Source organism: Solanum stenotomum, chromosome 6 (assembly GCF_019186545.1).
Source record: "Solanum stenotomum isolate F172 chromosome 6, ASM1918654v1, whole genome shotgun sequence".
Taxonomy (NCBI): Eukaryota; Viridiplantae; Streptophyta; class Magnoliopsida; order Solanales; family Solanaceae; genus Solanum; species Solanum stenotomum.
The window spans coordinates 35306533-35319148 of NC_064287.1; the positions used below are offsets into that span (position 1 = coordinate 35306533).

Sequence of the window (12616 nt, forward strand, 5' to 3'; positions counted from 1 at the left end):
TGGTATCAGAGCACAGAGTTCAAGAGTCCTAGGGAGTATATAAAGCCGTGTGTGTAGATTCCTAGTTATCAGTGTGAAGCGCGCCACATCTATAATTGGGAGGCTACAACATTTAGGAAGATTTCCTACTTCCTTCATAATCATATCGTGTGTTAGAGTTTATCTCTAAAAAGTTTCCTTCTAATTCGTGCTTGCGCGTGTTTAAGAGGATCATGCTTACACGAAGAGCAGTCAGAGTTCATCCAGCTATGAAAACTGTTGAGAACAAGAGTTACTGAATGCCCTAGAAATGCAAACCCAAGAAGAGATAAGATATGCTGATTTTCGTGAAGCTATCCAAATGTTAAGTCAAGTTGCGACCTATCATGTTGGGCAAAGAGATAATCGACATGAAGTGGTTGATACTTTAAGGATCTGTGAACTCTTAAGGATGAACCCACCAAGCTTCACAGGTTCAAGTGTCACTGAGAATCCAGAGAACTTCATTGAGGAGCTTAAAAGGGTATTTGATGTGATGCAGGTTGCTGAATCGGAGAGGGTGCAACTAGTTGCATACCAATTGAAGGGTGTCACTAGAATCTGGTTTGACCAACGGAAAAAGAATAAGGCTGAGGATGCGCCAATAGTGAGTTGGGTTATGTTTGAGAGTGCTCTCATGGGGCGTTTCTTTCCTCGTCAGTTGCGAGAGGCACAGATCAAAGAGTTTCTCACCCTTAATCCGGAGTCTATCAGTGTCCATGAGTATTGTTTGAAGTTCACACAACTTTCCCGCTATGCTCTAGAGATGGTTGCTGACATGAGGAGTAGGATAAGTTTATATGTTGTTGGGTTGTTTCGTCAATCAAGAAAGGAAGGAAAGGCAGCTATGCTGATATGAGATATTGACCAAGCAAGATTTATGATCCATTTACAATAAGTTGAGGAGGATAAGTTGAAGGATAGAGAAGAGTTTAAGGATAAGAGGGCTAAGATTGTTGGGGGCGAGTTCAGGCAGCATAAGAATGATACTAATGAGTCATACCTCCGACAGAAACAGAAGGGACCTGCTCCACCATCTGCTAGTGCACCTGCACTTGAGAACAAAGATGGGTACAATAGAAATTCCTATAGTTTCAGGGCTACACTTGCCTATCCTAAAGGCAGTATGGTACCAAGGGGTAGTAAGGCTTTTGCATGTGCTAACTGTGGTAGGATCCACTCAGGTATTTATCGTGAGGGCTCTATTGGTTATTTCAAATGTGGTCAGGATGGACATTTCATGCGAGAGTGTCCTAATAATAGGCAAAGTAGTGGAGAGCTGGGCAGTAGGGCCCAATATTATTCAGTTGTCCCACCAGACAGGATGACACCTAGAGGAGCTACTATTAGTACCGGTGGAGGAGCAAACCGCCTCTATGCCATCACCAGTCGTCATGAGCAAGATAACTCTCCAAATGTTGTCACTGGTATGATTCGAGTCTTTGACTTTGCTGTTTCTGCTTTGCTAGACCCAGGAGCAAGTTTATCTTTGGTAACTCCTTATGTTGCAAATAAGTTTGAGGTTTTCCTGAAAGACTTTGTAAACCCTTTTGTGTTTCTACACCTGTTGGGGGGTCTATTCTAGCGGAAAGTGTCTACCGTGATTGTCCTGTTTCCATCAATCACAAGAGCACCATGGCTAATTTGGTTGAGTTAGACATGGTAGATTTCGATGTCATTCTGGGTATGGATTGGCTTCATGCTTGTTGTACATCGATAGATTGTAGAACTCGAGCAGTCTAGTTTAAGTTTCCGAATGAGCATGCTATAGAGTGGAGTTGTAGTTCAGCAAGGCCTAAGGGTCGTTTCATTTCGTACCTTAAGGCGAGAAAGTTAGTTTCGAAGGGTTGTATCTATCACTTAGTCTGAGTTAATGATTCTAGTGTTTAGATTCCTCATTTCTAGTCAGTTTCTATAGTAAGAGAGTTTCCAGAAGTTTTTCCTGATGATTTACCCAGAATTCCTCCTGAGAGAGAAATAGATTTCGGCATAGACATTATTCCAGATATAACAACTATTTGTCCTATCCGTTTTTCTCCTTATAGAATGGCATTAGCAGAGTTGAAAGAGTTGAAAGAGCAGTTAATGGGATCTGTTAGATAAGTGTTTTATTTGACCAAGTTGACTCGGAAGAACAGCAAAATTTCAACGGTCTGAAGCTTGTGAGGAAGAATTTCAGGAAAGGAAAGAGGAGTTGACTACTGCCCAGTTATGATAATTGGTTCTTGAGTACATACTGGGTATCTAAATCTAAGATGAATTTGAGAATAATAGTCGAGTTAGGCTAATCGAGGTGTATGGAGATGAACTAGAGTTGGCTGCTGTAGTTTTCATTTTGAAGATATGGCGTCATTGTTGTATGATGTTCATGTGGGTGTGTTCTCTTAAAATGAGCTTAAACTCAAACAGAGAGAGAGTGGTTAAGGTACTCTAGGATGATGACATGGGTTTTCTTTATCACCCTTGTAAGGCATGTGTTGTTGCTGATTCCTTAAGCAAGTTGTCTATGGGTAGCACAACCCATATTGAAGAAGGAAATAGAGAGTTAGCAAAAGATGTGATCAGACTGGCATGCCTGGGAATTATACTATTAGATTCCGCAGAAGGAGGAATAGAAGTAGCGAGCGGGGCCGAGTCATCATTAGTGTCAGAAGTAGAAGGTGAAAAACACCCAGACCCTATCTTGCTGGAATTTCAGGTAAAATCTACATAAGCAGTGATGGCTTTTGAACAAATGGGAGATGGTGTTTTGAGGTATCAAGGTGGATTGTGGGATTGGTTTCAAGGATAATTGAGATGATTACCTATCTTGCATGGAGTTGCTTACAACAATAGTTACCATTCTAGCATTCATATGGCTCGTTATGAGGCTCTTTATGGGTGGAGATATAGATTTCTTTTTGGATGGTTTGAAGTTAGTGAAGCAGGGTTGATAGATCTAGTGTTAGTTTGTCAAGCTATGCAGAAGGTGAAAGTGATTTAAGAAAGGTTGGAAACAACACAGAGTCGTCAAATATCCTACACTAATGTTAGGAGAAGGGCGTTGGAGTTTGAAGTAGATGATTGGGTATACTTGAAAGTTTCACCCATGAAGGGGGTTATGAGGTTTGGTAAGAAGGGGAAACTTAGTCCCCGGTATATTGGACCTTACCGCGTAGCCAAGAGAAATGGCAATGTTGCTTATGACTTGGAGTTACCCACAGAACTAGAAGCGGCTCATCCGATATTTCATATCTCTATGTTGAAGAAATGCATAGGTGATCCTTCATTGATCCTGCCAACTGAAAGTGTTAGGATCAAGGATGACTTATCTTATGGGGAGGTTCCTGTTCAGATTTTAGACCGTCAAGTTCGTAGGTTGAGAACGAAAGATGTAGCCTCAGTCAAGGTCCTATGGAGGAACCAATTTGTTGAAGAAGATACTTGGGAAGCTGAAGAGGACATGAAAAATAGATACCCATATCTCTTTGAATCCAGAGGAAATGTAGACTAAGGTACTAATTTCCTTCTTCGTACTCTTTAAATTGTAGTGACCATGTCGTCGTTGTTGTTGTTGTTTGCATGATTGCTTGTTGGGTGTATGATTTTGATGTTACACCCTTATCCTTGTTAAGAATAATCTCATTCGAGGATGAATGTTCCCAAGGGGGAGATATTGTAACATCCGGAAATTTGAAATAACTATGAAAAAGCTTAAAATCGGAAATAGTCATTTTTGGAATAAAATTCAAAATCTGGAAATTTTGTTAAGTATGGTAAATCAGTGAGTTTTGGCCAACTTTAAGCAGTCATAACTCCTAGCTCAAGATGAGTTAGAAGTAGTTCCGAGTTTGTATGAGCGAGTTATGCCTTTTGAATGTTAGGCAGTTGGTAGGGAATGCGTCCGGAAATTTTAAGGGCATTTTGGTCTTTTTCCTAGCTATTTCTTTTGGGGTTATATTGTTGTGTTAGGCTGATTTTTGGATCATTTTATACCATTTTAAAAGAGTGAGAGTGAGGGTTTTGAGTGAAGAAGAGAAGAAGAAGAGAAGAAGAGGAGAAAGAGGAGATCAAGCAAGTTTCCTTCAAGGATCGTCGTGGATATCGTCGGGGGTGATACCTACTAGGTATGTGAGTTCTTAGTGTTGGGTTGATCCTTTACCCCACACACCAAACTCATTTTTAATATTGTGAAAAGATTGGATATGTTGTTGAAGTTGTTGGGTTGTGTTGTTGGTGTTATTGATTGTGTTGTTGGAGTCCCTTGTTGATTTGGGCATGTTTCCGGTTGTTTTTGGGTTGAAATCTATTGTATGTTGAGGGATTTATGATTCTAAATGTTTGGGGTTGGAAACCTTGGAGTTTAGGAGGCTTAGAGTTGGAGAAAGGAAGGAGAAAAGTCGAAGTTGTCGGGGAAAAGGGGTGGCGCATCGCGCCTTACAGAGCGCCCCAAGAAGTGTTCTAAACTTCACCCCTTAGGGCGCCGCGCTCTACAGAGCGCCTCAACTGGCCTTCTGAGCTTCAAGGGCTGGCACTCCGCGCCTTGCATAGCGCCAAGGACGCCAAGTTCCCCAATTCTTTTCATACTTTCTCATGCATGTTCCTTGGTATATACCTATGTTTCCTAGTTGTTTCCAACACTCCAAGGTACTTCTAAACGTCAAGAACTCATCCAAATACGTGTGATCATACACCTTGAATCCATAATCCAATTCAAGGCGAGTTAGTATCAAGTTAAGGTAAAGTTAGAGTCAAGTCAAGTAAAGTTAAGAAGTAAGTGCAATCAAGTCTCTAAAGCTTTTCAAGAGTCTTTATTGAACGTTTTAACTTCATTTTAAGACTCAAGTTTTAAGTCGAATAAAGAGTATAGAATTCAAGCTAAGTGAAGTTAGAAGTCAAGCTTAGAAGTTAAGTTAGTCAAAGCAAGTCTTTAAGGTTTTCCAAGAGTCTTCATTGAACGTTATAACTTCTTTTTAAGGCTCAAGTTCCAAGTTAAGTATAGAGTTTCAAGTCAAGCAAAGAGTATAGAGTTTCAAGCTAAGTAAAGAGTATCGAGTTTCAAGTTAAGTCAAAGGTATAAAGTTGAGTTCATTCCTCAAAAGTTATTAGGGAACTAAGTATTCCCAAAGAAGTTTATAAATGTTTTCACATTTAGGATTACAGGAAACTGAGATTTCCAAAAGAGTTTGAGAAGTTTGAGTACTATCTCTTTTTAAGAAAACATGAGTTTTGCAAAAGAGTTTCTAAAACATGATTAGGATGACAAATCGAGTATGTCATCAATTTTTAAACAGTATGGTGTCTAGATATACCATCAATGTTTAAGCAGTATGAATATCCCGAATCATCAATGATCATATTAAAAATATGGTTTTGATTTGTTCATTTTAGAAGGAGTATTCAAGAGCCTTTGGGCTAAGTTTTGAGTAATTTTCTCAACTAACGAAAGATGTGTTTAAAACACTTATGAGCTAACCTATTTTAGGAATAGTCTTGAGCACCGAATTGGGACACGAGTTCGTATTAACTCAACTCTCTATAAGAACCATGTAGCCAACACGGGATTTAACGCGTCATACTTTTTAAATAATTATGTTAAGTTAAGCTACTGGATCCACTTAGTAAAGTTAGCTTCCTATATCACGACAAGGTATAGGATTGTCCTCGGGAAACATGAGGTAAAACGTTGTATCACTACTTAAGCATGTAGTGGTGGTTGTTGGTTAGAGAACTCCCACAGTAGAAATTGCATGGTTCCTCGAGGGGTTCTTCTTAGTATGGATGGGGGTATGGGACTTCATTCATGCGTTGTACAAGTAGACTTTGAGAGAAAGTATGGTATTTTCATGATATTATATATATATGATTTGTACGTCATGTTTTAAATAGATTTACAAGCTTTATATATTGCATGTGTCTTATTGGTTTATATCGAGTTCAGTTACTGATGAGTTGAACAGAGCCAAGGTAAGTTCTCTTTCGTATCCCTTTGAAGCTTAAGTTGTTGTTTAGCGGTCCAGCTCGCATACTCGTACATTCAATGTTCTGTTGCCAGTTAGCCTGCATCTTTTGATGATGCAGACACGGGTACCCAGGATCAGTATCCAGCACGTCGTTGATCCATCTGAGCACTCCAGAATCAGTGGTGAGCCTCCTTGCATTCCGGAGGACTCAATTATTTTGTTCTCTTAGTTTTGCTTTATTAGGATGTTGTGGGGTCTGTCCCAACATCCATCTCAGTATTTTAGAGGCTTTACAGAAAGTCAGCCAGTTAGTTTTGAGTCTCTCATCTATGTATATTTGTAAATATTCTATTTTGGGACTCGAGTTGACTTTTTGGCCAGATTTTATCAGTTAGGTTATTTTATAACCTTGCATTGCATTGAGTAATTCTGTTGAGTTAAGTTTCCACTGAGTTAAGAAAGTCAGGCCAAGGGTTCGCTTGGAGGCTAGCAATGGTCTTTAAGTGTCGTCCACGTCCAGGGTGTAGGCTCGGGGCTTGAAAAACTTGGTATCGGAGCACAGAGTTCAAGAGTCTTAGGGAGTCTATGAAGCTGTGTCTATAGAGTCCTAGTTATCGGTGTGAAGCTCACCACATCTATAATTGGGAGGCTACAACATTTTGGAAGATTTCCTACTTCTTTCATATTCATCTCCTGCGTTAGAGTTTATCTCTAAAAAGTTTCTTTCTAATTCATGCTTGCGCGTGTTTTAGAGGATCATGCTTCCACGAAGAGCAGTCAAAGTTCGTCCAGCTATAAAGATTGTTGAGAACAAGAGTTACCGAATGCCCTAGAAGTGCAACCCAAGAAGAGATAAGCTATGTTGATTTTCATGAAGCTATCCAAATGTTAAGTCAAGTAGCGACCTATCATGTTGGGGAAAGAGATAATCGACATGAAGTGGTTGATACTTCAAGGATCCGTGAACTCTTAAGGATGAACCCACCAAGCTTCACAGGTTCAAGTGTCACTGAGAATCCAGAGAACTTCATTGAGGAGCTTAAAAGGGTATTTGATGAGATGCAAGTTGCTGAGTCGGAGAGGGTGGAATTAGTTGCATACCAATTGAAGGGTGTCGCTAGAATCTGGTTTGACCAATTGCAAAAGAATAGGGCTGAGGATGCGCCAGTAGTGAGTTGGGTTGTGTTTGATAGTGCTCTCATGGGGCGTTTCTTTCCTCGTGAGTTTCGAGAGGCAAAGATCAAAGAGTTTCTCACCCTTAATCCGGAGTCTATGAGTGTTCATGAGTACAGTCTGAAGTTCACACAACTTTCCCGCTATGCTCCAGAGATAGTTGCTGACTTGAGGAGCAGGATAAGTTTATATGTTACTGGGTTGTCTCGTCAGTGAAGCAAGGAAGGAAAGGCAGCTATGATGATAGGAGATATTGACCTAGGAAGATTTATGACCCATTTACAACAAGTTGAAGAGGATAAGTTGAAGGATAGAGAAGAGTTTAACGATAAGAGGGCTAAGATTGTAGGGGTGAATTCAGGCAGTAAAAGAATGATGCTAATCAGTCATACCTCCCACCGAAACAGAAGGAACCTGCTCCACCATCTGCTAGTGCACCTGCACTTGAGAACAAAGATGGGTACAATAGAAATTCTTATATTTTCAGGGCTACACTTGCCTATCCTAATGGTAGTATGGTACCAAGGGGTAGTAAAGCTCCTGCATATGCTAAGTGTGGTAGGAACCACTCAGGTATTAGTCATGAGGGCTCTATTGGTTGTTTCACGTGTGGTTAGAGTGGACATTTCATGTGAGAGTGTCTTAAGAATAGGCAAAGTAGTGGAAAGTTGGGCAGTAGGGCCCAATCTGCTTCAGTTGTCCCACCAGACAAAATGACACCTAGAGGAGCTACTTCTAGTACCGGTGGAGGAGTGAACCGCCTCTATGCCATCACCAGTCATCATGAGTAAGATAACTCTCCAAATATTGTCACTGGTATGATTTGAGTCTTTGACTTTGTTGTTTCTGATTTGCTAGACCCAGGAGCAAGTTTATCTTTTGTAACTCCTTATGTTCCAAATAAGTTTAAGGTTTTCCTGAAAGACTTTGTGAACCCTTTTGTGTTTCTACACCTGTTGGGGAGTCTATTATAGCAGAAAGAGTCTATCGTGATTGTCCTGTTTTCATCAATCACAAGAGCACCATGGCTAATTTGGTTGAGTTAGACATGGTAGATTTCGATGTCATTCTAGGTACGGATTGGCTTCATGCTTGTTGTACATCGATAGATTGTAGAACTCGAGCAGTCAAGTTTCAATTTCCGAATGAGCCTGTTATAGAGTGGAGTTGTAGTTCAGCAGGTCCTAAGGGTCGTTTCATTTCATACCTTAGGGCGAGAAAGTTAGTTTCGAAGGGTTGTATCTATTACTTAGTCCGAGTTAATGACTCTAGTGTTGAGATACCGCATTTCCAGTCAGTTCCTATAGTAAGAGAGTTTCCATAAGTTTTTCCTAATGATCTACCTCGAATTTCTCCTGAGAGAGAAATAGATTTCGGCATAGACATCATTCCGGATATACTAGATATTTGTCCTATCACTTTTTCGCCTTATAGAATGGCATTAGCAGTGTTGAAAGAGTTGAAAGAGCAGTTCAAGGGATCTGTTAGATAAGTGTTTTATTTGACCAAGTTGACTCGGAAGAACAGCAAAATTTCAACGGTCTGAAGCTTGTGATGAAGACTTTGAGGAATGGAAAGAGGAGTTGACTACTGCCCAATTATGACAATTGGTTCTTCAGTACATACTGGGTATCTAAATCTAAGATGAATTTGAGAATAATAAGGACATGAGCTAGAGTTGGCTGCTATAGTTTTCGTTTTGAAGATATGGTGTCATTATTGTATGATGTTCATGTGGGTGTGTTCACTTAGAATGAGCTTAATCTCAAACAGAGAGAGAGTGGTTAAGGTACTCAAGGATGAGTACATGAGTTTTCTTTATCACCCTGGTAAGGCATGTGTTGTTGTTGATTCCTTAAGCAAGTTGTCTATGGGTAGCACAACCCATATTGAAGAAGGAAATATAGAGTTAGCAAAAGATGTTCACAGACTGGCACGCTTGGGAATCAGACTTTTAGATTCTGCAGAAGGAGGAATAAAAGTAGCTAGCGGGGCCGAGTCATCATTAGTGTCAGAAGTAGAAGGTGAGAAAGACCCAGACCCTATCTTGCTGGAATTTCAGGTAAAATCTACATAAGCAGTGATGGCTTTTGAACAAGGGGGAGATGGTGTTTTGAGGTATCAAGGTGGATTATGGGATTAGTTTCAAGGATAATTGAGATGATTACCTATCTTGCATGGAGTTGCTTACAACGATGGTTACCATTCTAGCATCCATATGGCTCGTTATGTGGCTCTTTTTGGGTGGAGATATAGATCTATTTTTGGATGTGTTGAAGTTAGTGAAACAGGGTTGATAGATCCAGAGTTAGTTCATCAAGCTATGGAGAAGGTCAAAGTGATTTAAGAAAGGTTGAAAATGGCACAGAGTCTTCAAATATCCTACACTGATGTTAAGAGAAGGGCGTTGGAGTTTGAAGTAGATGATTGGGTATACTTGAAGGTTTCACCCATGAAGGGGGTTATGAGGTTTGGTAAGAAGGGGAAACTTAGTCCCCTATATATTGGACCTTACCACATAGCAAAGAGAAATGGCAATGTTGCTTATGACTTGGAGTTACCACAGGAACTAGCAGCGGATCACCCAATATTTCATATCTCTATGTTGAAGAAGTGCATAGGCGATCCTTCATTGATCCTGCCAACTGAAAGTATTAGGATCAGGGATGACTTAACTTATGAGGAGGTTCCTGTTCAGATTTTAGATCGTCAAGTTCGTAGGTTGAGAACGAAAGATGTAGCCTCAGTCAAGGTCCTATGGAGGAACCAATTTGTTGAGGAAGCTACTTGGGAAGTCAGGACATGAAAAAGAGATACCCACATCTCTTTGAATCAAGAGAAAATGCAGACCAAGGTACTAATTTCCTTCTTAGTGCTCTTTAAATTGTAGTTAGCATGTCGTTGTTGTTATTGTTGTTTGCATGATTGCTTGTTGGGTGTTTGAGTTTGATGTTACACCCTTAGCTTTGTTAAGAGTAATCTCATTCGAGGACGAATGTTCCCAAGTGGGAGATATTGTAACATCCGGCAATTTGAAATAACTATGAAAAAGCTTGAAATCGAAAATAGTCAATTTTTGAATAAAATTCAAAATCTGGAAATTTGGTAGTGTGAGAAATCAGTGAATTTTGGCCAACTTTGAGCAGTAATAACTCCTAGCTCAGGATGATTTAAGAGTACTTCCAGTTATGATTTCGAAGCTTGTGGAATGATCTTTCCAATGCCACCGAGTTTGGTCGATGGGTGAGTTATGCCCTTTGAAAGTTGGGCAGTTGGCAGGGAATCCGTCTGGAAATTTTAAGGGCATTTTGGTCTTTTCCCTAGCTATTTCTTTTGGGGTTATATTGTTGTGTTAGGCTGATTTTTGGATCACTTTATCCCATTTTAAAAGAGTGAGAGTGAGGGTTTTGAGTGAAGAAGAGAAGAAGAAGAGAAGAAGAAGAGGAGAAAGAGGAGATCAAGCAAGTTTCCGTCAAGGATCGTCGTGGATATCGTCTGGGGTGATCCCTACTAGGTATGTGAGTTCTTAGTGTTGGGTTGATCCTTTCTCCCACACACCAAATTCATTTTTATTATTGTGAAAAGATTGGATATGTTGTTGAAGTTGTTGGGTTGTGTTGTTGGTGTTGTTGATTGTGTTGTTGAAGTCCCTTGTTGATTTGGGCATGTTTCCGGTTGTGTTTGGGTTGAAATCTATTTTATGTTGAGGGATTTATGATTCTAAACGTTTAGGGTTGGAAACCTTCGAGTTTAGGAGGTTTAGAGTTGGAGAAAGGAAACAGAAAAGTCGAAGTTGTCGGGGAAAAGGGGTGGCGCATCGCACCTTACAGAGCGCCTCAGCTGGCCTTCTGAGCTTCAATGGCTGGCGCTCTGCGCCTTGCAGAGCACTAAGGACGCCAAGTTCCCCCATTCTTTTCATACTTTCTCATGCATGTTCCTTGGTATTATACCTATGTTTCCTAGTTGTTTCCAACACTCCAAGGTACTTCTAAATGTCAAGAACTCATTCAAATACGTGTGATCATACACCTTGAATACATAATCCAATTCAAGGCGAGTTAGTATCAAGTTAAGGTGAAGTTAGAGTCAAGTCAAGCAAAGTTAAGAAGTCAGTGCTAGCAAGTCTCTAAAGCTTTTCAAGAGTCTTTATTGAACGTTTTAACTTCATTTTAAGACTCAAGTTTCAAGTCGAGTAAAGAGTATAGAATTCAAGACAAGTGAAGTTAGAAGTCCAGCTTAGAAGTTAAGTTAGTCAAAGCAAGTCTTTAAGGTTTTCCAAGAATATTCATTGAACGTTATAATTTCTTTTTAAGGCTCAAGTTCCAAGTTAAGTATAGAGTTTCAAGTCAAACAAAGACTATAGAGTTTCAAGCTAAGTAAAGAGTATCGAGTTTCACGTTAAGTCAAGGGTATAAAGTTGAGTTCATTCCACAAAAGTTATTAGGGAACTAAGTATTCCCAAAGAAGTTTATAAATGTTTTCACATTTACGATGAGAGGAAACTGATATTTCCAAAATAGTTTTGAGAAGTTTAAGTACTATCTCTTTTTAAGAAAACATCAGTTTTGCGAAAGAGTGTCTAAAACATGATTAGTATGACAAATCGAGTATGTCATCAATGTTTAAATAGTATTGTCTCTAGATATACCATAAATGTTTAAGCAGTATGAATATCCCGAGTCATTAATGATCATATAATAAATATGGTTTTGATTTGTTCTTTTTAGAAAGAGTTTTCAAGAGCCTCTGTGCTAAGTTTTGAGTAATTATCTTAACTAAAGAAAGATGTGTTTAAAACACTTATGAGCTAAAGTATTTTTGGGAGTAGTCTTGAGCAACAAATTGGGGACACGAGTTCATATTAACTCAAATCTCCATAAGAACCATGTAGCCAACATGGGATTTAACGGGTCGTACTTTTTAGATGATCACGTAAAGTTAAGCTGGTGGATCCACTTAGTAAAGTTAGCTTCATATATCACGGCAAGGTATAGGATGGTCCTTGGGCAACGTGAGGTAACATGTTGTATCACTACTTAAGCATGTAGTGGTGGCTGATGGTTAGAGAACTCCCACAGTAGAAATTGCATGGTTCCTCAAGGGTTTCTGCTTAGTATGGATGGGAGTATGGGACTTCATTCATGCATTGCACAAGTAGACTTTGAGAGGAAGTATGGTATTTTCATGATATTATATAAATATGATTTTTACGTCATGTTTTAAATAGATTTACAAGCTTTATATATTGCATGTGTCTTATTTCTTTATATCGAGTTCAGTTACTTATGAGTTGAACAGAGCCAAGGTAAGTTCTCTTTCGTATCCCTTTCAAGCTTAAGTTGTTGTTTAGCGGTCCAGCTCGCGTACTCGTACATTCAATGTACTGATGTCAGTTGGCCTGCATCTTTTGATGATGCAGACACAGGTGCCCAGGATCAGCATCCATCACATCATTGATCCAATTGAGCACTCCAGAATCATTA

General features: G+C 39.6%; 1 pseudogene; it reads left to right on the top strand.

Moving 5' to 3' along the window:
• Positions 1-212: 212 nt before the first annotated feature.
• LOC125868690 (uncharacterized) lies at positions 213-11154 on the top strand (annotated as a pseudogene).
• Positions 11155-12616: the final 1462 nt, after the last annotated feature.